General features: G+C 38.4%; 1 pseudogene; it reads left to right on the forward strand.

Annotated features, from left to right (window-relative positions):
* The first annotated feature begins 16,342 nt into the window (after nucleotides 1–16,342).
* On the forward strand, nucleotides 16,343–16,439 carry LOC123288372 (U6 spliceosomal RNA; annotated as a pseudogene).
* Nucleotides 16,440–25,670: the final 9,231 nt, after the last annotated feature.

Consider the following 25,670-nt stretch of genomic DNA (forward strand, 5'->3'; position numbering starts at 1 on the left):
GAGATATGAGAATCCAATGTCTTCTATTAAATCAGACATTAAGATGTTTGCAAAAAAGTATAATACACCACTCTTCTCATTAATTTTTTTGAAAGAAATATATTTTTCCATAACAACATACTCATGTAATATATAGCACATTTATTATTTTTCAGTGAAGCAAACATGTGTTTGAAAAATGTCTTTGGTTCAATTTCTTATATAGTAAATATCAAGAGATGTAACTCATTTGAGCAAAAGTTCATTGAGGTCTTCAATAATTCTCAAGAGTGTAAAGGGTTCCTAAGAGCGAAAATTTGAAAATCAATGCTCTTTAGAAAACTTTATTATATGTTACCTGACACAGTAATGCAGTGAGAAACGAGATGAACCTGAATTTGGATTATCCAAGTTATTGTCCGTCTGTTTTACCTGGATAAGTCATTTGGCTTTTTGTCCTTAGCTTCCTTACCTGATCAAGGTGTCCGAGGATCTAATATCTATGGCTTTTCCAGTTAATTTTGAAATCTTATATTGCAAAAGCATTGAAAAAGGTTGACTTTTATAGTTTTCGTTTTTATCATGGCATTTAATTACCTACTTGATAATAAAGTACTTTTGCATTTTTTTAAATGTAACATTAGGTAGAGATCAATAGCCTGATTTATGTTCTTTTGATTTGCAGTTTCCACTATTTCTAACTCTGAGTTTGTTTCTCTTTGCACTGAGTTAGAGGATATAGGAAGAGCAAGGTTTGGGAAATAATATGATGAATTCAGTATGAGACATGTAGAGCGGCAGGTGCCTGTGGACATTCATACAGAGATATCCTGAAGGCAGCTAGAGAAATAAAGCTAAACCTCAAAGAGATATCCCACTGCTAAAGATTTGGGAGTAATCAACATATAGGTGGAAATTTAATCCATGAGAATAAAGGACTTAAGAAGAGAGCACATAAAGATTGAAAGGAGAAGCATAACACGAATAGAGTTGCATGGAATGTCATTAGATGGAATGGGCAGAAAAAGAGGAATCCTTGAAGGAAATAAGATCTAGTCACAGAGAACTAGAAAAAGGTGGTATCAGGACAAGTAGGAAGTACAGAATTTCAAGGATAAAATTAGCCCAAAGTCAAATGCAAAAAGAAAGTCCAATACATGACAAGCTCTCACTGACTTGTGAGAACAGTTTCAGACTATCTGTACAGTAGTGGGCACAAGGCCACATCGTAGTGGGTTGGATAGAAAATGGGAAATGAGGAAGCGGAAGAGTATGGATAAGCCACTCTCTCTTGATCTTGAGGAGAAATTAGGGAAGACCCGGGACAAAAGAATTTGAGTCTTTTTTAGAAAAAATAATCTCACCTATTTTTCATAAAACATTGATTGTAGAACTCAAATATTCTATTTAGCACTTATCCATGCACAAAATTTTAATAAATTCCTTCCAAATTAGTTCCACTTACTAATCAGCTTTCATTCTCTAATTACAGAAATGATCACAATGAACCACATTCACTGCATTATGAAACACCCAAATGATCGAGTAATTCCCATATGTCTCTGCTGTCAGTGTCCCCACATGGAAACTGTGTGCCAGTTGAATATTTTACTCACTTTCACAAGAAAGGCCTTAACATCTCCTTGAACATGGACTTCACACTGAATAGTAAAAGGAGAAGTGATAAACTAATTTCAACTCTCAAATTCAAATCCCCATGAATGTTTTATTTTCCTATCTACTTTTAAGCCTAAAGAATTATCCTTTTCAAGATCTGTCTGAGTGATAACTGTGTTTTTGGCATTAATAGCCCTTGAATAAAGAACATCTTGCATATAATAAAGGGCCACATTCTATTATTAACTTAACCGTTTCTTATTCATCTCAATTAAGGATTCATTTACGGCCTGTGCTACATTTTATTTGACCCTAAGCTTCCATTAAACCTTTTAAAATTACCAGGCATGTCAGTATTTCTTGATATCAATGAGTTCAGGTTCAAGACAGTGACACAGGAGGATCCTGGGCTCACCACCTCCCACGGATACAAGGAATCAGCAGCTAAATATGGAACAACCTTCTCTGGAAAAAAAAAAAAAAAACCTAAAAACTGTCTGAGCGACTCCTACGCACCCAGCCAAGAAGAGAAAGGTCACCTCAAGGCAGGTAGGAGAGGCTGGGGCGCAATCTCTCCATACATCGCACCCGCACATGAGGGGCAATGACCCACGACAGGAGGGAACTCAGAACCCGGAGCTTCTCCCTGAGGGGGGAAGGATTGGAACCCCACATCTGGCACCCCAACTTTTAAGACCTGCACTTGAGAGAGGAACCCCCAAAACACCTAGCTTTGAACACCAACTGGGCTTATCTCCACAAGCCCCACTAGGCTATAATGATCTGAGAAATTCCCTTAAAGGGCTCCCGCCCTCGAACTTACCTGCTCCGGGGCTCAGCGCGGAGGAGCGCATCAGAGGCGCCCAGACGTAACAGGAACGAAGCTCATTTGCTAATCTTTAAACTTTGGCCTGAGGGTGAGGCACACTTATTTGGCGGCCTGTTGGCTGGCATACCATCTGCACCTCTCCTTTTGCCTTGCTTTAGCTACAGGCCCATCTTTTTTTAAAAAACAACGCTAGACTTTTTTTTCTTTTCTTCCTCTTTTTTCCTGTGGGCGCCATCTCTACATTTTCCCTCTGTCTGGTTTCAGCCAGCAGGCACCATCTTTCTTTGTTTTTATTCTTTTTCTTTCTTCCCCCCAGGCTGGCACTGTCCATATACTCAGCCTCAGCCTCCTTCTAGCGGGTGGGTGCCATCTTCACGCTCTCCCACTGCCCCGCTCCAGAGCACCAGTATCTCCTGGAGGGGAGCTTTTATGTGTGTCTGGTTCCCTGGTTTTTGCAGCTGCTGCCCAGGGTACACCTCCAGATCGCCTGGTGCTGGTGGCCCACCGGGCTTGCGCCTGCGGTCCCCCAGGACTGTGTGTATTTGCTTCCTTTAAAAGCTGGTGCCTGAGGGTAAGGCTTCTAACCAGCCTGAATCTGGGTGCTGACTGAGATCCTCCCCTTTGTGACACTGACAAGACTTGGCACATCCTAGACACTGGGAGCCATTAAAAATAAAATAGGCTGTTTGGACAATCACAAGGGTTGAGAGATAATCAAGAGCTAGGGCAGGGTTGAAGATAAGGTTTATCTCCTACTGGAGGCCACCCCTTCAAGACTAGAAGAGGTGGCTGTTTCATCTAATGCATAGAAACCAACACAGTCAAGCAAAAGGAAGAAACAACCGAATATATTCCAAATGAAAGTATAAGATAAAATCTCAGGAAAAAAATCTTAATGAAATGGAGATAAGTAATTTATCTTTATATCAGTTTTCTTAACTTCACTCTCATAGTCTGTGGCTCTTTGATGTCCTGAATACTTAAGAACCAAGTTTCTCCATCAAAGTTTTTTTCTTTAAATTCTCCAAGAATGTAGCATCTCATACCTTCCCACACGATTTGCTATCTCCCAAAGAAGGCATGATCAAACAAATCTTCCTTTGCTATGTGGATTTTAACAGGCTCTGTAGGTACAAAACAGAAAGTAATAATCCACAAAGGGTTAAATTGCTAATACCTTCTCACGCTGGGCCTTAGTTAGAGTGACCATAAACTTTATCATCCAAACTAGGACATTCAGGAGAGTGAAAAGGGTGTTATTCATAACTATACAAAAAGGTAGGGAAACCTGGGTGTATGGTCACTCTTAATTTTTTAGCCATCCTGTACCAAGAAAAAATAAATACTGAAGGAACTACAGCAATTATGGGTGAGGAGTGGGGATGGTGCAGGTTTGTGGATTGCTTTTATAATCCTCACTGTCACCATGATGTGCCACTAGCAGTACAGGAAAATGCTGGCACTATCTGAGAATGAGTGACCTTAGTTTTCAACCACTGTACCAGACCAATTCCTTAAACTACATTCCCACTTTCTCTTTTTCTCCAGCTTTCTGACTTTATTGGGGTTTTTTCCCCCCGTTCTCGGCCTTGCTTCATGCTTTGAACTTGCTGTAGGTGGCACTGTTTTTTCTTTTTACTCCAAACTTGGTTTTCTCTCAGCCATGATTTGGGTTCTCCCCCAGGCTAAACTGGGTTCAATTCCAACATGAGATGACAGAAAATGCTGAAATTACCTACCCAACTTTTCCATTACTCTTTCATCATACAAAGATATATGGAAGTCGTGAATTAATTCATTCTCAATGACTTTGAATGCCATAATTCTGGATCAAAAAATAGTCTTCTCTCAGAATATAACAAAACAAGTATAGTATTAAATATTAACATATTCTTACACTTCCAATTTTAATTGTTTCAACAGAAAACAAATGCAAACAGATCATTTTATGAACAGTCATCAAACTCATGGAATTGACATTGGTCGCTAGTTTAGAAAGCAAGTCTTTAAACCTTCCTCCATTATTATCTAAATAGCTCTTTAAATAAATGTGTCATTTGCAGTCTGGAAGAGTTGTTTGGCGAGTCTGAGTGTCCAAGTTTATTCCAGTTTTAGAGTTTTTGTGCAATGATTCATCTATGACTACTACTTTTTTGCTTGTGCCAATGGGAATGGAAAGAAGTTTTGTGTGTATCTTTATTTTAATGCATCTGGGAGACATACTACAAATTAAGATGACAGATGGGAAGAAGCGCTATTGACTTTGGGCAATTCAGAGAGGGTTTCCAAGAGCTCATTAATTTTGTGTTTCAGAAGTTTAGGCACCAGCTTGAAAATAATAAATTAACTATGCGAAAGTAATGAAAAATCCTTTGCTTTTCTATAATGAGGAAAAGCACAAATAATATACGTTTATTTACTAACACCCAACCTAATAGGGGTTTAGTCTCTCTTTTTCCCCAGCACTTTATAAGTTAGGATACCTCCACTCTCAGGTGGGAATGAATTGTAATTAAGGACATTTGGGAATTCTAAAGGAGACTTCTGAGGCTGGAATTATCCCAGTTCCCATTATGACATAACATTTCTCAAATCTGAGGGAAGGAATATAACATACGTTTGCTGCATAAAATTCTGTAGGTGGATCCAACCAATTGTTTCCAGGACCAGTGTTCATTCTGGAGCAGATTAAATGTAGTAGATGATCAAGGAATGGTCAATAGGGGAGAGATCCTAGTTGCTAAGATGCCAGGAAAATACAGCTTAAATTGTGTTTAATATAGACCATGTCCCCTATAAATAATCAGAGACTTCTCAAACATCATTTATTTTATTCCCCAAGAAAGTATTTATTTTTAAAATCCAGATTTACATGAATTTATCATTGAGGAAGCTGATCTGTGGGCCTTTAGGATATCTTGAGATCTGAATCACATTCTATAGAAGAACTAATGTTTTATACCATTTATATTGAATAGATGTTAAATCTTATTTCTGAAATCTGAAAAAGGCAGTTACACTTATTAAAAGGGAAATATATTTTAGTGTTGCTTATTGAAATTTTACTATGTAATTTCTTCTTTTAAGATAGAAAAGACTCAGAATTACCAGAGGAGTTTTTAATTATTTTTCCAAAATAAAACTTGTGAACAAATCAAATATACAAAGACTTCCCCTGGAATGTGTTCAACTCTAGTCTCCCTAGTGGGATAGATGTAAAGAATGAAAGACTCCAGTTCACCTTTGGGAAGAAGCCCTCTGGCTGATGTTAATGCTGATGAGGCATGAATAGGACATTTCAAAATAAAAGTGCCAGCTCCCTGGGGATCTCAATCAACATCCAGTTTTTATGATTTCTGTATATTTTTTATGAATGTGTGTTCTCATACACAATAAATTCAAATATAAATTGTGCCATCTTTCACCTGTATGTGTTTATGTGTGTGCGTACACATATGTACCTATCCATTCTTAGAAAAAGAACAATTGTAAAATGTAAAATGCTAAGAGAGTTCTCCGATATCTCCCAAGAAAGTTAATCAGAAAGATAATGAGAGGAGACCAAAGCCTAGCTCCAGTCCTGTTTTCATAGGGCGAAAGCAAATGAAAACTGTAAATTAGTCTGTAGAAAAGCTCAGCTCTTTCCAACGCTTATGGCCATCTGCTTGAAATCTGAGAATGTCAAACCTGTCTCATGCCTTTAAGACATACCTTGAGTCCAGATCTTCTCTAATGCCTGAGTGCCTTGCATCAAGACTGGTCATCTAATTTGGCTAAAGCAGAGCACAGTCACAATTTCAAAACTATTAAATTTCCGCGATCAAAAACTTGGATTTCACTCTAGTCACAATTAAACTTGCCCTCCAAAAATGCATGCTCCTGACAAATGTCCACAGAAGCAATCAGAAATAAGAACTACCCCAATTTCCAAGCACCTAATCTACCAAATTTACTCCCACTTCCTCCTGTTAAAGTGAATGAACTCTGCCGCTTCCTATCTGAGGTCACTCATTCTACTTGTGGACCAGACCCCAACCTCTCTTTTCTTCTTGAAGATTTGATTGTTACAATTATTCTCTCTCCTTCATAAATCAGTATTGTCTTCATTTTTACTGTTTATTCTTATTATACAAACATGGTTTTACATTTACCGTTAGAAAAAAAAAGACCCCTATATTCCCTTCTAACTACTGCCCATTTCTTTGCCTTGTCTCCTAAAGAAACATTTTCACAAATACCTGCTCTTTTCACTTCCTCACATTTCTCATCTTGCATTGTCTCCTTGACTTTATCCAATCATCTTTCTTTCCTTCTTGACCCCTCATCCACTCTGGTGGGTGTCTCCTCATCTTGCCAATGATATTTAACACAGTTGATCACTCTGTCCATCTTAAAATACTTCTTTATATGACTGGCTTAACACCGTATTTCCCTAGTTTTCCTCCTACGCAACTGACCACGACCTCCTCGTCTCCTTTGCTGGATCTTCCTAATTTACCTGATCTCTAAGTATCAGAATAACACAGAGTCTTCTTGTATCGTCTCTATCTGGACTCACTTTCTAGGTAACCTCATCTGGACCCATGATTTTAAATAACATCTATATACCAATGACTTCCAAATGTGTACCCCATGTCTCTTTTTAAGCTATAGATTGACATATTCAGTGGCCTTTTTGACACTCTATGCAATATGTCCAAATTAAAATTTTGCATTTCCCACCTACCTTCCAAATTTGCCCCTTTCCTAGTGTCTTCCACTTCATTAAACTACAATTCAGAAAACTATTCAGAAAAACAGAAGAATCATCCTTAACATCTGTCTTTCTTCAGTAGCTATACCCAATCCATCAGCAATTCCTATTGGTTCTACCTTTAAATATACCCAAATCCACCATTTACTACCACTTCCACTCCCACCTCTCTAGTCCAAGCCATCATAATCACTCATCTAGATGAGTTAACAGCCTCATTAAGTCTCTTTACCAAGTCTTTACTCCTCTTGTTGTTTTTCATTCCATTCTCCACAAATATAAAAAGTGCATCAGATCATATCACCTACCTTAATGTCTTCCACTTGAATTAGAACAAAATCCAAAGTCCTTAACATGGCTAGGACCCTCTGCATGATCTGGCCTCTGCCTGTCTCTTTGACCTCATCCCATATGTCTTTCTCTAGTTTGTTCTTCTCTATCCACGTTGGTCTTGTTGTTGTTCCAGTGTTCTCATGATGGGGCATTTGCCTGTCTCTCTGCCTGAATACTTATTCCCCAGATGTTCACGTGGCTCACTTCATTTAGATAACTGTTTAGTACCACCTGCTCAAAGACCCTTTCTCTAAACAAATAGTCATAAAACCCTGAGTTTTCAATTCTTTACATATGATACCTTATTTAAATCATATGACCTTGCTGAGATCCAATTTTCTCATTGTATTATCTATTGCTGTGGAACAAATGTTATAGACTAAATGTTTGTGCCTCCCCAAAATTCCTGTGTTGAAGTCTTAACACCCAAGGTGATGGTATTAGGAGATAGGGACTTTGGGAAGTGATTAGGTCATGAGAGCACAGCCTTCAGGACTGTGATTACTGCCCTTGTGAAAGAGGCCCAGAGACATGCCTTGCCATCCATGAACCAGAAAGTGGGCTCTCACCAGACAATACATTTTCTGGCACCTAGATCTTGGACTTCCCAGCTTCCAGAACTGTTAAAAATAAATTTTTGTTATTTATAAGCTACCTAGTTTAAGGTATTGTGTTCTAGCATCCCAAATGACTAAGACAAAAAATTAAGCCAAAATGTTGCAGATTAAAAAAATAAATATTTATTTCTATGAGTCACGAATCCAAGTGCAGCTTAGCTGGGTGCCTCTGGCTCAGGGTATTGCACAAGGCTATAATCAAAGTTAGGCCAGGGTGTAGACATATCAAGGCTCCACTGGGTGTACTTCCAAACCACTTACATGGCTGTTGGCAGGCCTTGGGTCCTCATTAGCCATTGACTGGAGATATTAGTTCCTGTTACATGGACCTCTCCATAGGGCAGCTGATAACATGCCAACCGGCTTCCATCAGAGCAAGCTAATGAGAGAGGAAAAAAGGGCATGCAAAATGGCAGCCATGTTCTCTTTGCCACCTAATCTTGAAAAGTGACAGTCCATCACTTTTGCCATATTCTGTCCTTTAGAAGTGAGTCATTAGGTCCAGCCCACACTCATGTAAGTCAAGAGGGAAGTGTGGATCATTGGAGGCCTTCTTAACAGCTGCCTACCACACTCATGCATAAAGTGGAAATAATATTGCCTGCTACACAAGATGGTTGGTTATAAAAACATAGCATAAATATGTTCTCACTGACTTGTTTGCATATAACGTTTTAAATCTTTGTTGTATATCATGGAAGTAATATATGTAAGACCAGCAGAATAGCTCTCTTGCAGATGAAAAAGATTTAAAGGGAATTTCTCAGGGCACAGACATTATAGTTAGAGTTATGAGCAGAATTCCAAAGATAAAATGCCATTCTGTGTCTTACCCACTTATTTATGCTTTGATTTCTTACCCATAAGTGGTGCCAAGTAGTATTTTTTAATGCATCCTCCAACAAAATTCTAGATGCCAAGTATAATTACTCTAAATATTTAGAATCCTCATAGGGAAATAAATGTACTTCCAGTATTAAAAATATAATGAGTTTAGCCAGAGATTTTAATTCACAAAGTTAAAATAATCATAGGCTTTAGAACACATCTGAGGCCCAAAACACTTGCTGGGAGATTAAACTAACTTTAGGAAATTAATTAATCATATATTTTTATATAGAAAAATAGTTTATAGATGTTATTTTAAAAGAATGACCATTTCACTCCATAGAAATATTAAATATTAAATAACCATGACATTCTGGAAATAGAGGCATGGGCAAAGTTACTTTCCAAAAGTGCCTATAAGGCTTAAGGGGCCAGAACTTAAAAGACTCACAAAACAATAACCTAAAGATCCCAAATCTAGGACACGTTTTATTTACAATCCGCCACACTTTTCACTCTAGCACAAAATATTTCAATAAATATGTGGCAGCCTACAGTGTGCAAAATATATAAAATCATGCAGCAAAATGAATAGTAATAAAAAAGACAGGAGTATCCTGCTAACTAGAAACGCAAAACCTCATCAAACAGATAAGTTGTAAGCACATAAAATGGTATCTAAACGTAAGGCCAAATGTTCACTTGGGTAAGTCTTCCTACCCCTCAAGATCTATATAAGATTAGCTTGAACCCTCCCCCCATTCCTCATTCAGCGGGATTAATGTCTTCCTCTGAATTTCTGAAAATTCCCAGCCATTTTTCCCAGCTCTCTCTAGCTCTGCTTTCTCCCCTCTTCTTAATCCTTTATCTTCTGTTCAGCTTCTGATGGCTAGTTGCTCCTTCATCGTCTCTGCTCAACTTTAACCTCAACACAGACCTCCATTGATTAAATTTGATTGCCATGAAAACCACTGCCCTTGTGTGTGTAAGCAGGTGTCACTGAATATTTTGGAAGAAGAAATATGTTTATATCATAACCACACAAATAACTAAAACTCAGTCGTAGACATCTGCTGGGCTATTTCCATTGGTGGCCAGTCTCCCTAACCCATGTTGTGTGACTCTCTGCTTCTCTCTTCAGTATCACCTCTCCAACACCTCCAATTTTGTTTCATTTTGTGGGTTTTTTTTTTGTCCATTAGTGACATTTATTCTCACAGTCTTGTATTCTCTTCCCAAGACATCAAAGTATTTCCTTAACTGTTTCCCTGAGCCAGAAATTCTGGTGCCAGTTGCTCAGATTTTTGCCCTTTCACATCATTTTCTGTATTGAGAATACTTTTATGCTTCAAAAGAAGAGAAGATCAAGAGGTTAGCCAGAGTAAGGTGATAAAGAAAAGCTTTAAATAGGTGGTAGCTCTTAAATTAAGTATTAAATAATTTGATAGGCTAAGGAAATGGTGGAAAGAGGGTGCCTTGGAACATTCCAAATGAAAATAGGGTGAGCATAATCCACACTGACATTTATCATTAAATCATTCATTATCATTAATCTTTCATTGTGGCTTCTGTCTTCCCTGGCATGATCCCTGAGAACATTCTAGAAATGTCTTACTGTGTGATATTATTTGACTTTAATTCTTTCTTTATAACTAGTTTAGAAGATATTGGTCAGGGCCAGCTTGGTGGCACAGTGGTTAAGTACGCACGTTCTGCTTTAGCGGCCCGGGGTTTGCTGGTTTGGATCCTGGGCGTGGACCTACATACCACTTGTCAAGCCATGCTGTGGCAGGCATCCCACATACAAAGTAGAGGAAGATGGGCACAGATGTTAGCTCAGGGCCAGTCTTCCACAGCAAAAAGAGGAGAATTGGTGGCGGATGTTAGCTCAGGGCAAATCTTCCTCCAAAAAAAATTTTAAAAGATATTGGTCAAAATCTATAGGGAGAAGAGGTCATCTCGCAGACTTCACCTTGAATATTGGATTGATTTAGATGCAGATCTTAAGCAATTTGTACGCAGAAGTAAGTCATTAAGATGGAATATGGATCTACTTTAGCTTAGTGGGTGTTTTAGACCATTAACTCTTCCTTGTCTAGGACCAATTGCAATACAGCCCTGAATCGTGTAAGGGGACACTCACCTCAGGTAGATATGTGTTTGTTCCGTTTTTCCTATTCTTCAGCTAATTCAGATTGGTGAAGCAGCGTGTCATAAACACACTACATGTTAAGTTGGGGTAAATCTCCTTCATTTGCTGTCCAGTTCATTCATAGAGCTGTACACGGGCTCCGAGATGATCCTTCCTTCTCTTTAGTGACAGTAGTGGTTCAGAGCATAGACTTTGGAGCTAAACTTCCAGGGTTTGTAAACCTGGTTCCAGTTTTTAGTACCTGTATTACTTTGGGAAAGTTACCCTTTCTGTGCTTCAGGTTTTTCATCTGTAAAATGAATACAGTAATAGCGGGACACAGGAGAGAAGAGTCTAAACGGGCAGTTGGGAAACACCTTAAATCTGCGACCTTCGTGCTCGTTATACATTCCACTCCAGACATACGCTTTGAGTAATATGTAACCCCATGATCAATTTTTTGCCTTGACATCAATTTTTACAAACATGTTTTTCCATTTTGTCCTAAAATAATGAAATATTAGATTTAAATTTATTGTTTTCTGTTAATTCTAAACTCCAAATGCATACTTTTTGTCCAATTGCTTATGGTCATTTTCTAATTTAAGATTCACTTTCTTCAGCTATTTGTATAAATTAGTAATTAATTCTTAGACTTCAGCATGTGTAAGGATCACTTAGATTACTAACTAAAAATGCAGATTCCTGATCCTCACCCTGGTATTCTGAATCAAGAGCTGTGAAGTGCATCTCAGGGACTGTAATCACCACCATGGGGACTTCAGACCTAGGTGGTCCGTAAGACACCCTTTAAGCAACACCGATCTTGTCCATTGATAAAAATGTTCAATAACAGTGATTTAGTTCTCACCCCCAAAGAATACCATGAACACTGTCTCCTCAGACTGAAAATAATTCATAATTATGTCTAAAAATTTATTCAACCTTTAAAATGATAAGATTAGTGAAAAAAATTTGGAATTTTTGCTGGAGTTTGGGGGTGGTAAGACAAACTTAGGCATAGACGTAAATACAAGAACGGAAGGCCTATATAGGCAGAGATTTTTATCTGTTTAATTGACTGCTGAATTCTTAGCACCAAGACCAGAGTCTGGCATCTGGTAGGTCTTGATATATAAGAATGTTAAATACAGTAGTAATCAATTACAGAAAAGAAAAGGTAAATTCTGAGGTTACTTTATTACAATTTTTTGAGATACTCAAGAGCCAAAGAAAACAAAAGTAAATATAGAATGTGAAAAATCAAGTAGCAAGGTGTTTAAAATTATGCTATCCTCTTAATACGTTAGTGAAGGAAAATATTAAAGTCTAAGTTCTAATTAGCGGACAGCTCCCACTGATTCTTCTATAGTATATCATCACACACACGGAAAACAGTCTCATTACTAGCAGAAACAGATTACTGGAATGTGCCTGAGAAAACTGAATTGCAAGCTAGATCAGACTCTTCTGGGAAAACTGAGTTTTAAGTTAGTTTGTACACTGAATGTATTCTTTGTCAAAATCTGATGTCATCCTTCAAGGGCAACTTTCCAGGGCCAAAGTCATTGTGTTCCCTCTTCACCTCCTGAAAATCTTTAAAGCGTGTAGTAGAGCAGAGACCTTAGGAAGAAGAATGCCTATCTCTTAAGAAACTTTAAACCCATGGGGATAGAGATTTCATTTTATGGCAAAAATATCTGACTCTGACATTACCCTCTGTTCAGAAATTAGTTTATGAAGCAGACAATTGGCAATCTAAAATGTTTCTCCACTAGTAACAACACTGTCGACATTTGGCAGGATAAATGTAAGCATTTAGACACATCAGCTACCCACAGAAAGAGGACTCTGCGTTACACAAATATCCTGGTAGAAACACATCATGTATGTGGCTGATTTCTACATTTTGACTGTGCTGTGTGTATTGTAAATGAATGTATTTTGCTCCAGTCCTTGTTCCTTTGACCTTTTAGAGTCTTAATGAGACTCCAAAAGCGGCAATCAAAAGCACAGTGTTCCATTTTGGAAGCACTCAGAAAGCAACGCACTTTGGCTAAATTTAGTTGTAGCATTCAGAATTTAAAAACATGCCCAGCCATCTTTCTAGGGGACATATAGTCACTCATTTTTTATTTAAATAAATTGGTCAAATAATAGTTGCCTCTTCTTAGTTCACTCATGTAAAAAAAAAGGGACAGGGGGTGGTTTGAGGGGAACAATAACGAAAACTTCCCCCTGTAAAGCTTTTTAATGCGTGCCGCTCAGGCGTACTCATTGGTAGGACACCGAACAATGGAAAGTTTTGTGTTCATTTAAAACAATTCTGGCACAGAGAACACAAATTACAATTAAAATTGAGGCAACAAAATTAGAAACTGAAAACACTGAGACTTGTTCATGTTGAAGAAATATTGTCTGCTTTATCAAGAGTTATTTTGGCACAAACTTCAGAAAATAATTGAAAGTTAGAAAAAAAAAAAGGAGAATCAAACTTCAAAGATTGCATCTCCCAAACGATAACGGGAAATATTACATAGCTTTAGAATTCAAAAATTTGTTCATTTAAGCAAGAGCTCTGATTTTAAGGCATATGCTGTTTATGGTACTTCGGCAGAAATCTTTTTTCCGGGTAACATAATCGAAAAGAGCACACCAACCACAGAATTCAGCTCTTTGGCACTGCAAAGTTAAATTAAGTTCTAACTATGAAAAATAGCCAGATTAAGAGAGAGCGGATGCCTGTTGGGAGTTTGAGCATAACTCAAACTAGTATAATCTAGCTTTCTGCACTGGAAAGTCAGATTTAATGAGCAGCCTATTTTTGTTTTAATTTTATTTTACTGTGGCAAGAACACTTAACATGGATCGAGCCTCCAGCCTCTTAACAAATTTTTAATTGTACCATACCGTACTGTCGATTAGAGGCACAATGTTGGACAGCAGGTCTCTAGAACCTGTTCATCTTGCTTAATTGAACTTTTATGCCCATTGATTAGTAACTCCTCATTTCTTCCTCCCTCCAGTCCCTGGAAACCACCATTCCATGCTTTAATTCTATGAATTTGACTATTTTAGATACCACATATACGTGGAATGATGCAGTATTTGTGTTTCTGTGACTGACTTATTTCACTTAGCATAACAGCCTCAAGGTTCATTCATGTTGCAGCATATTGCAAAATTTCCTTCTTTTTTAAGGCCAAATACTATTCTATTGTATGTATATATCACATTTTCTTAAATAGATAAAAAGCAGTTCTCTCAGAATTTACAAAATTGTAAATGAAGAGACAAGCCAAGCTGGTGTGTCAGACAATGAGATTATCTGGACCTCAGTGCTGAGACACACTAGCCAGTAGTGTCCGAATCCAGTGGTAAGGAGGGAGTGAAAGGAAAGAGATGAGGAGGGTCATTCTCTGCTTCTCTCCTTCTGCCCATCTGCCCTCGTGGATCCAACCTTATCCGTGGGGTAGTGTCTGTGGTTGGTCTGGCCTGCTGGGGAAGAAGCTCAGGGAAGAGAAGGGAAGGAGTGTGGGAAGGAAGGGAGCAAGAGAGGAACATGGAGAAGTCACTCAACCAGCTTCTTTGTGACCTGAGCAGATTGGTTGGGCTGAGATTAAAGCCACTTGCCAATACCCTCTGGCACTCCCCCCAACAAACATAAAATACATTGCCACTCGACCTCACATAACTCTACTTCTTCGTGTGTAAATCTAAAATTCCAACTGTCTGTAAACTTAGAAATTAAAAACAAAGTGGACCATACTCATGCATTATGTGGAATAAGTACAAGAGCCAAAATCTAACCAGCATCAGATGTCTTCCAAAACTACGTTCTTCCCACCTAACTACAGCAGAGAGTTCCTGATAAACAACAGCAGTGGGAGCGCTGTCTGAGGAAAGCCCACAAAATAAAGTCTAAATAAAACAAACAGAAGCCTCACCAATGACTTACAAATAATTAAGGGCTTCCTGAATTAGATAGTGTCTGATAATAAAGCTCCACTAGGGCAAATTCTGGAAATAGATGTATCTCTGAGGACATAACAGGTGTTAGGGTCAGAATGTAGAGGCAGGAATATTTGTAGATAAGAGTAGAAACTGAGCCCTGAACAGTGTCTTCTGGCACAGCAGTTTTATTTCAAGAAACGTTCTAATTTCAAAGGCATCATTTCAGAAGTCAGCAAATTGTGAACATGAATACAGGAAACTGCACCAAAGAACACTGATGAAATTTTTCCCCATCCCCCCCAACCATAAATCTTGATTGCAGCTATAGAGGAAATATTTGCTTGTAAAACACTTAGAGATAGTTGTGAGTCCAACTGAAAACCTTGATGAGGTAAGTGTCATGGTTCAGCATATTAATATTTGCACAAGCAAAAATGATGTTCTAATAAGAGAAGGATGAGTTTGGGGAGACTGTGTAGGGCGATAAATTTAAAAAATTAAGGGCAGATGTGGACTGTCATCACTTCAAAATAGACTCAAGTGAGCACAGAGGTTAAGAACAAGGACTTTGGAGTCAGGCCGACCCAGGGCTGCCTCTTTCACCCACGGTTTACTGGTTACAAGACCTTTAGTTAATTATACCTTTTCAAGTCTCACTTTTAAGTTTTATTATCTTTAAAATGAAAATAAGAGAATTACCTTATCACATTCTTAGATTAAGCTGGACAATACATGTACATGATTTAGCACAGTTCCTTGCATATGGTAAGAACACAATTAGTCTGGGTTTGAAGCATTTTTCAGTTGTTTCACAGAAAATTTAAAAAATATAGCAATAATCATTTTGGATCAGATAAGATGTCCTTATATTCTGCCTCTGAGTATAGAATGGAAAGGTATTTTATGGAAGAACATCATTCTCCATGCCTCAATATCCTGGTATGGAGCATTAGAGAATTGATCTAAACCTGTTTTGTTTTGTTTTTGCTTTTGTTTTTGTTTTTTGCTGAGGAAGATTAGCCCTGAGCTAACATTTGTGCCAATCTTCCTCCATTTTATATGTGGGTCACTGCCGCAGCATGGCTGATAAGTGGCATAGGTCCCTGCCTAGGGTCCAAACCCATGAACCTGGGCCACAGAAGCAGATAGTGCCGAACTTAACCATCACACCACGGAGCTGGCCCCTTAAGCCTCTGTTTCAATTGTAATAATCAAATGGTTCTTCCTTGTCTTTCAGGGTCACAGTTTCTGTAATTTTTTCTTCTTTCTATAAATAAATGTTTTCCTTAAAATGTGTATTAGTGCTCACTTCAGCATCACATATACTAAAATTAGAACAATACAGAGAAAATTAGCCTCAACAATGACATACAAATTCATGAAGGATTTCATATCTTTATGAAAAGAGTTCTGGTTATGGATGGTGATGATGGTTGGAAGACAATACAAACATACTTAATACCACTGAATGTGTTGAAAAGTGGCTAACATGGTAAATTTTATGTTGTATGTATTTTACTACAATACAAAAATTGGAAAAAATCTGTGTATTAATACTGCTTCATTAAGGATCCTGAGCTCTTAAAATACTGGTCCTTTGTCAACAATTTTATATATTTGAATGACCACAGAATAGCTAAATTGCTGGCCCACTGTTACTCAGCCAAGCAGAGGCAAACACAGCATTAAAATTCTGAATATTGCAATCTGAAGGCACTGGCTAGAGCAAGCTGGGTTTTGTTTATGTATTTATGCTGACTACATAACAGCTCAGAAGAATAACTATTTGTAGAATCACCTGCTATTACTGAATTTTCCACTATTGTGTTTTTTATACCTATAGAGAGACATGCAGGACAGAAGACAGTAATCAAAGCATAATTACGTTTCAGGTTGATACTCGAACAGCAATTTAAAACATTTTAAATGTTCTTATGTTATTTATTTTTCTGCATGGAATTGACTAGAAGGCTTTCCTAAGGGCTAAAATGACTGTTTAAACAAGTTGTTTATGAACATGAAACACGAAAATGAATTTGCACCAGGTGAGTATTCGCAAGCCCTGTTGCAGTTTTCACTCTTCTCTGATTTAACATTTCACCAAGCAACAAATAGGGTGATGGAAGCTTTTGAAAAAAGGATACTTGTTTTCCATTTTTCTCTTGCAATCTGAAGATAACAGACTCCTTTTCAATATCAAGCCGTCTCTACTTCTACCTACACCCTCAAATTCTACCTTCCCTCCTGTTAGAATGGATGAATTCTCCCTGTTTCTACCCACAGCCCCATTGCTCTCCTTCCCTTTATAGCAAAAACTGGTTGAAATAGTTCCTTCAACTTCCTCACCTCCTACTATCTACTCAACACACTTCAGTCAGTTAATCAGCACCTCCATCTTGCCCTGCCCATTGGTCACCTCTCAAACTTCATCCTTCTCAACTTGCCAGCAGCGTTTGACACAGTTACCCCTTACTGACATGTTTTTATGACACCTACCGTCCTAATTTCCCTGCTTCTTCAGCAGCCTCTCCTTCTCAGTCACCTTTGCTTGCTCCTCTTTCTCTTCTTAACCTCTAAATACTAGAGCGCCCAAGACTGAGTCCAGGGCTCCTTTTTCTCGTCTATCAACACTCTTCCACATGGCCTCATCTAGTCCCCTATCTCTCTGCTAATAACTACCAAATGTATCTATCCAGCCCTGGACTCCCCTGAATCCCAGGCTCCTATATCCAACAGCTTACTCATCACCTCCATTGGGGGTCCAGTAGGCATCTGCCCAAGGCAGCAGCCTTAATCTCCCCTCCAGAGCCTGCTCCTTCCAGTCTTCGCTCAGTTACTAAATCCAAAAGCCCAGGAGTTATCTTCGAGTTCTCTCTCTATCTCCCCTACAATAAATCTATCAGCAAGTCTTGGCAATTTATATATATCAAAACTTTTCCTAAATCCGGTCACTTTTGCTGCCTCACCTGCTGCCATCCTTGAATGTTACCATTAACTCTTAGCTCAACTACTGCAATAGCCTCCCCACCAGTCAACTTGCTTCCATTCCGGCCCTCCCCCACTTCATTCTCCATGGAGCAGCCAGACAGAGCTTTAGAAAACTAAAGCAGGTTGTGTTACTCCTCTCCTCCAAAGCTGCCAGGGTCTAGGCGCTGCACTTAGAATAAAATCCAAACTGCTTATTGCCTCTTGATCCGGCCCTGGCTACCTTTCAGATCTTATCTCCTACCGTCCCCTTCTCCCATTTCTCACTGCTCTAAGCCAAATTGCCCTTCGTATTCCCCAAACATACCAAAGTGTTTCCCATCTGAGGGCTATTGGTTATTCATAGAGATCTACTGAACAAATGACTGTAAGCTGGGTTCTTTGCCTTCTCCACTGTCACTATAATTTTCTGTTAATTCGTATAACTTCCTGTACCACTTTTGTACCCATTCTGCATTACACCCAGAGAGAAAGAACACCATCAGTATTATTTTAGGGTTATTCACTATAGATTATTCAGAGTGTTTCTTTTTCTTTTTTTTTTTATTGAGTTAATGATAGGTTACAATCTTGTGAAATTTCAGTTGTACATTAATGTTTGTCAGTCATGTTGTAGGTGCACCACTTCACCCTTTGTGCCCACCCCCTCCCCACCTTTCCCCTGGTATCCACTAATCTGTTCTCTTAGTCCACATTTTTAAATTCCTCATATGAGTGGAGTCATACACAGATTATCCTTCTCTAGCTGCCTTATTTCACTTAACATAATTCCCTCAAGGTCCATCCGTGTTATTGCAAATGGAATGATTTTGTTCTGTTTTGCAGCTGAGTAGTATTCCATTGTATATATGTACCACATCTTCTTTATCCATTCATCTGTTGATGGGCACTAAGGTTGCTTCCTTGTCTTGGCTATTGTAAATAATGCTGCAATGAACATTGGGGTACATAGGACTTTTTGAATTGCTGACTTCAAGCCCTTTGGATAGATACCCAGTAGTGGAATGGCTGGATCCTATGGTAGTTCTATTTTTAATTTTTTGAGGAATCTCCATACTGTTTTCCATAGTGTCTGCACCAGTTTGCATTCCCACCAGCAGTGTATGAGGGTTCCTTTTTCTCCACAACCTCTCCGACATTTGTTACTATTAGTTTTAGATATTTTTGTCATTCTAATGGGTGTAAGGTGATATCTTAGTGTAGTTTTGATTTGCATTTCCCTGATGATCAGCGATGAGGAGCATCTTTTCATGTGCCTATTGGCCACCCGTATATCTTCTTTGCAGAAATGTCTGTTCATGTCTCCAGCCCATTTTTTGATCGGGTTGTTTGATTTTTTGTTGTTGAGTTGTGAGAGTTCTTTATATATTATGGATATTAAGCCTTTGTCAGATATATGACTTGCAAATATTTTTTCCCAGTTAGTGAGTTGTTTTTTTGTTTCAATCCTGTTTTCATTTGACTTGAAGAAGCTCTTTAGTCTGATGAAGTCCCATTTGTTTATTCTTTCTATTGTTTCCCTCCTCTGAGAAGACATGGTGTCCAAAAAGATCCTTTTAAAACTGATGTCAAAGAGTGTACTGCCTACGTTTCCTTCTAGAAACCTTATGGTTTCAGGTCTCACCTTTAGGTCTTTGATCCATTTTGAGTTTATTTTGGTGAATGGTGAAAAAGAATGGTCAATTTTCATTCTTTTACATGTGTCTTTCCAGTTTTCCCAGCACCATTTGTTGAAAAGACTTTCTTTTCTCCATTGTAGGCCCTCAGCTCCTTTGTCGAAGATAAGCTGTCCATAGATGTGTGGTTTTATTTCTGGGCTTTCAATTCTGTTCCATTGATCTGTGCACCTGTTTTTGTACCAGTACCATGCTGTTTTGATTACTGTAGCTTTGTAGTATGTTTTGAAGTCAGTGATTGTGATGCCTCCCATTTTGTTCTTTTTTCTCAGGATTGCTTTAGCAATTCGGGGTCTTTTGCTGCCCCATATGAATTTTAGGATTCTTTGTTCTAATTCTGTAAAGAATGTCATTGGGATTCTGATTGGGATGGCGTTGAATCTGTAGATTGCTTTAGGTAGAACGGACATTTTAACTATGTTTATTCTTCTAATCCATGTACATGGAATGTCTTTCCATCTCCTTATGTCATCATCCAATTCTCTCAGAAAGGCCTTGTAATTTTCATTATATAGGTCCTTCACTTCCTTAGTTAAATTTACCCTGAGGTATTTTATTCTTTTTGTTGTGATTGTGAATGGTATTGTGTTCTTGAGTTCTTTTTCTGTTAGATCATTATTAGAATATAGAAATGCTACTGGTTTATGCAAATTGATTTTATACCCTGCAACTTGCTGTAGTTGTTGATTACTTCTAAGAGTTTTCCAATGGATTCTTTGGGGTTTTCTATAAATAAGATCATGTCATCTGCAAACAGTGAGAGTTTCACTTCTTCCCTCCCTATTTGGATTCCTTTTATTCCTTTTTCTTGCCTGATTACTCTGACCAGGACCTCCAGTACTATGTTAAATAAGAGTGGTGACAGAGGGCATCGTTGTCTCTTTCCTGTTTTCAGGGGGATGGCACTCAGTTTTTGCCCATTGAGTATGATGTTGGCTGTGGGTTTGTCATATATGGCCTTTATTATGTTGAGGTAGTTCCCTTCTATGCCCATTTTGTTCAGAGTTTTTTTATCATAAATGGCTGTTGGATCTTATCAAATGCCTTCTCTGCATCTATTGAGATCATCATGTGGTTTTTATTCCTCAGTTTGTTGATGTGGTGTACCACGTTGATTGATTTGAGGATGTTGAACCATCCCTGTGTCCCTGGTATGAATCCCACCTGATCATGATGTATGATCCTTTTGATGAATTGCTGAATTCTGGTTGCCAAAATTTTGTTTAGAATTTTTGCATCTATGTTCATCAGTGATATTGGCCTGTAGTTCTCTTTTTTCGTGGTGTCCTTCTTAGGCTTTGGTATCAGCGTGATGTTGGCCTCATAGAATGTGTTAGGAAGTGTTCCATCCTCCCTAATTTTTTGGAATAGTTTGAAAAGGACAGGTATTAAATCCTCTCTGAAAGTTTGGTAGAATTCCCCAGGAAAGCCATCTGGTCCTGGGGTTTTATTCTTTGGGATGTTTTTGATTGCTGTTTCAATCTCTTTCCTTGTGATTGGTCTGTACAAATTGTCTGCTTCTTCTTGAGTGAGCTTTGGGAGATTGTAGGAGTCCAAGAATTTATCCATTTCCTCTAGGTTATCCATTCTGTTGGCATATAGTTTTTTGTAGTATTCTCTTATAATCTGTTGTATTTCTGCAGAGTCTGTTGTTATTTCTCCTCTTTCATTTCTGCTTTTGTTTATTTGAGCTTTCTCCCTTCTTTTCTTTGTAAGTCTGGCTAGGGGTTTGTCAATTTTATTTATCTTCTCAAAGAACCAGCTCTTTGTATCATTGATCCTTTCTACTGTCTTTTTCGTTTCAATAGTATGTGTTTCTGCTCTGATTTTTATTATTTCTCTCCTTCTGCTGACTTTGGGCTTTGTTTATCCTTTTTTCTCTAGTTCAGTTAGGTGTAGTTTAAGATTGCTTATTTGGGATTTTTCTTGTTTGTTGAGATGTGCCTGTATTGTGATGAATTTTTCTCTTAATACAGCTTTTGCTGTATCCCATATGAGTTGGTATGGCATGTTATCATTTTCATTTGTTTCCAGGTATTTTTTTATTTCTTCTTTAATTTCTTCAATGATCCATTGCTTGTTCAGTAGTGTATTGTTTAGTCTCCACATTTTTGTGCCTTTCTCAACTTTTTTCTTGTAATTAATTTCTAGCCTTATAGCATTATGATTGGAGAAGATGTTTGTTATTATTTCAATTTTTTTTAATTTGTAGAGGCTTGCCTTGTTTCCCAACATATGGTCTATCCTTGAGAATGTTCCATGCGCACTTGAGAAGAATGTGTATTCTGCTGTTTGAGGATGAAGTGATCTATATATGTCTATTAAGTCCAATTGTTTTAGTTTTTCGTTTAGTTCCACTATTTCCTTGTTGATTTTCTGTCTGTATGATCTGTCCATTGATGTGAGTGGGGTGTTGAGGTCCCCTACTATTATTGTGTTGTTTTTAACATCTTCCTTTAGGTCTGTTAATAGTTGCTTTATGAATCTTGGTGCTCCTATGTTGAGTGCATAGATATTTATAAGCATTATTTCTTCTTGATGAAGTGTCCCTTTGATCATTATGTATTGTCCCTCTGTGTCTCTCTTTACCTGTCTTATTTTGAAATCCACTTTGTCTGATATAAGAATTGCAACACCTGCCTTTTTTGGCTTGCTATTAGCTTGAAGTATTGTCCTCCACCCCTTCACTCTGAGCCTGTGTTTGTCCTTGGGGCTGAGGTGTGTTTCCTGGAGGCAACAAATTGTTGGATCTTGTTCTTTACCCCATTTTGCCACTCTGTGTCTTTTTATTGGAGAGTTCAATCCGTTTACATTGACAGTGATTATTGATGCATGTGGACTTAATGCTGTCAATCTGTCGCTCATTATCTGGTTTTCCTGCATTTCTTTTTCTGTGTGCTTTAGCCTACCCTTTTAATACTGCAATTTCTTATGCTGGGTTTCTTAGATTTTTCCTTATTTATATTTTGTGGCTTTGTTCTGTTTTTTAGTTTAGTGGCTACCCTGAAGTTTGTATTTAGAATCTTGTGTATAATATAGTCTATTCTCTGGTGGTCTGTTACTTGGCCTAGACTGACTTAGACCCTTTCCTCTTCCCCTCCTAAATATTTTCATTTCTTATTCCAACTTGTGTTATGAATTTGTAGTTAGAGTGATAAGATTGCCCTTGCTTTCGTAGTTTCCTTACCTTTATCCTAATGCTATAGTTGAATATTTGCTATCCTGTTCTGGTTCTATCCATCTGTCTCCCTACTCTGTGGTTTGTGACCCCTTTCTCCCTTTTTTCTTTTTTCAGGTATGAGAGCCTTCTTGAGGATTTCTTGTAGTGGAGGACTTTTAGTTACAAATTCCCTTAACTTTTGTTTGTCTGGAAAAGATTTAATTTCTCCCTCATATCTGAAGGATATTCTTACTGGATAGAGTGTTCTTGGCTGAAGATTTTTATCTTTTAAAGCTTTGAATATGTCACTCCATTCTCTCCTAGCTTGTAAGGTTTCTGTAGAGAAATCCACTGAAAGTCTGATAGGAGTTCCTTTGTAGGTTATTTTCTTCTGTCTTGCTGCCCTGAGTATTCTTTCTTTGTCTTTCATTTTTGCCATTTGTACTACCATGTGCCTTGCAGTAGGTCTTTTTACATTGACAAATATAGGAGATCTGAAAGCTTCCTCTACATACATTTCTCCTTCAATCCCTAGATTTGGGAAGTTCTCTTCTATAATTTCATTAAGCACACTTTCTGCTCCATTTTCCTTTTCCACATTCTCGGGAATTCCTATGATCCTTAAGTTCTTTCACCTCATTGAATCCACTATCTCTTGAAGATTTTCCTCATTTTTTTAAATTCTTAGTTCTCTTTCTTCCTCTGTCTGGAGCCACTCAGCCTGTCTATCTTCGATTATGTTAATTTGCTCTTCTATGGTGTCTACACGGGCATTCAGGGAATCCGTATTCTGCTTTATCTGGTCCATTGTGTTTTTCATCTCAAGTAATTCTGTTTGATTCTTCTTTATAGTTTCAATCTCTTTTGTGAAGTAACTCCAGAACTCGTTGACTTGTTTCTCTATCTTTCTCTCTACCTCATTGAGTTTTTTGATGATAGCTACTCTGAAGTCATTTTCACTTAGTTTACCTATTTCCAAGCCCTCAGCACTTAATTCTGTGTTTTTATTGTTTTCTTTCTGGTCTGGGGCTTTTATAAATTGCTGGATGGTAGAGGAGCAGTTTTTTTGCATGGTGGTAGAATTCGGTTGCAGTTACAGCCTGTCGTCAGGAGATGGGGGTCGAGAGTCATGCGTTCTGAGCTTTCCACCTTGGGGCAAGATGGCCACGCCCAGTGCACTTTGCTGGGAGGGAAGGGCTGTTTTTCTCGCACTCCGGTCTGGTTTCGGATCAGTTCTGTTCTCTGGTCTCCTGGGGCCCTGGGTTTATGGGGTCCCTGCGCATGGAAGCTTTCCCCCATCTGCAGGTTTCCACTGTACCAGCAGCTGGAGCCCTGGATGATCCCTTGGTCACACGGCCCCTTCCTCGCTCCTTCCTGCACTCCTGACAGTGATCCCTGTCTCTAGGGGAGGGAGCAAAGTTCTCTCCTACCCTGTTCCAGCTCCTCTGAGGCCTGCTGCAAGGTCTCTGTCCTCCATCGTCTTGGTACTGTAGGTCTCTGATGTGTTGGCATTAGGTTTATTATCTGAAACTCAGTTTTTCTAATGCTTTGTTGTAGTTTGGAGGGGAGAGAGTCCCGGGTCAGTTCACCCCGCCATTTTCCTCCGCCCCTTCTCTCCTGAGTGTTTCTTTTTCAAATGAGAGACCTAACAGAAGGAGTGGCTATCTTGATCTAAGGCAGCCCGGGAACATGTCTTAAAAAGAAATTATGCAAAATGATTAAGTTCTATAGATAAGCTGTCCCATTGTGGCTATGGTTAACAGCACTGTATCATACACTTAAACATTAGTTAAGAGGGTATATCTCACATTAAGTGTTCTTACCACAATAAAAAATTTCCCAGATTCCTTATGAGGTATATTAGATAAGCTTGCTGAGATATAGCATACCTAAACTTCAAGGTTTTTTTTGGCAGGGGGACCTGCTGCTTGTGCAGCTGAGCAGATTAGAGTGAGGGGCTAATAACTTGCATTTGCACTGACATCATATCCATCTTTCTGCCAGGAAGATTCATGATCTGATCAGCTCTCACCACTGTTTTCCACCCACCTCTCCCCCAAATGTGTCTTCCTTAAATTGAGTAAGGCTAAAATCTAGAAACCAGTCTTGGTTTTCTCTATCATTCTTCCACAATCTGATGGTCTTTCATCAACCATCTTTATTCCAAAATACCAAGTACTTACATATTCATCCTACAGATGTTAACTGAATTCGTACTTGATTCCAGGCCTTATGTTGTCTCTGGTGATATAAAATATACAGCCATAGATTGACCAGTGTCTGTATTACTGTAATCCCCTAAGTTCCTTGAAAGAAAGTTGCTATATTAATCTAAATATTTTACAACCTTTAACTTATACCAAGTGTTTGCCATGGTTCCATCTCAGCTTGCTCCCCTACTCTCTATTTTCCTGATCTTTTAACTTCCCACTGTATTTTCACTGCATACTGTAAGATCTCAAAAGTGATATTGACTGGCATCTCCTCTTATGTCCCTTTGCCTACATTCTTCAATTTTACACCTGCCAAACTACTTTCTATCTCAAATTCAAAAGCCAACACAAATTCTGGAATCTACAAGAATAAGTGGCCGTGTATTAAAAGGCTTCAGGAAAGGAAAAATCTAATGCACCCAAGGCCAGGAGTTATTCTCAGGACCTTACGATCTAATGAGTGAGCTTAACATAAATGCTCTATGAGTAGAATACTGTGGCCTAAGGAAAATCATAAAATGTTGAAATTTCATATAGTTGAGAGATCTACAACGGCTTCCTGGAGGTGGCATGTGTATTAGGTGGTAACAAATGA

The sequence above is a fragment of the Equus asinus genome, chromosome 1 (genome assembly GCF_041296235.1).
Source record: "Equus asinus isolate D_3611 breed Donkey chromosome 1, EquAss-T2T_v2, whole genome shotgun sequence".
NCBI classification, from domain to species: domain Eukaryota; kingdom Metazoa; phylum Chordata; class Mammalia; order Perissodactyla; family Equidae; genus Equus; species Equus asinus.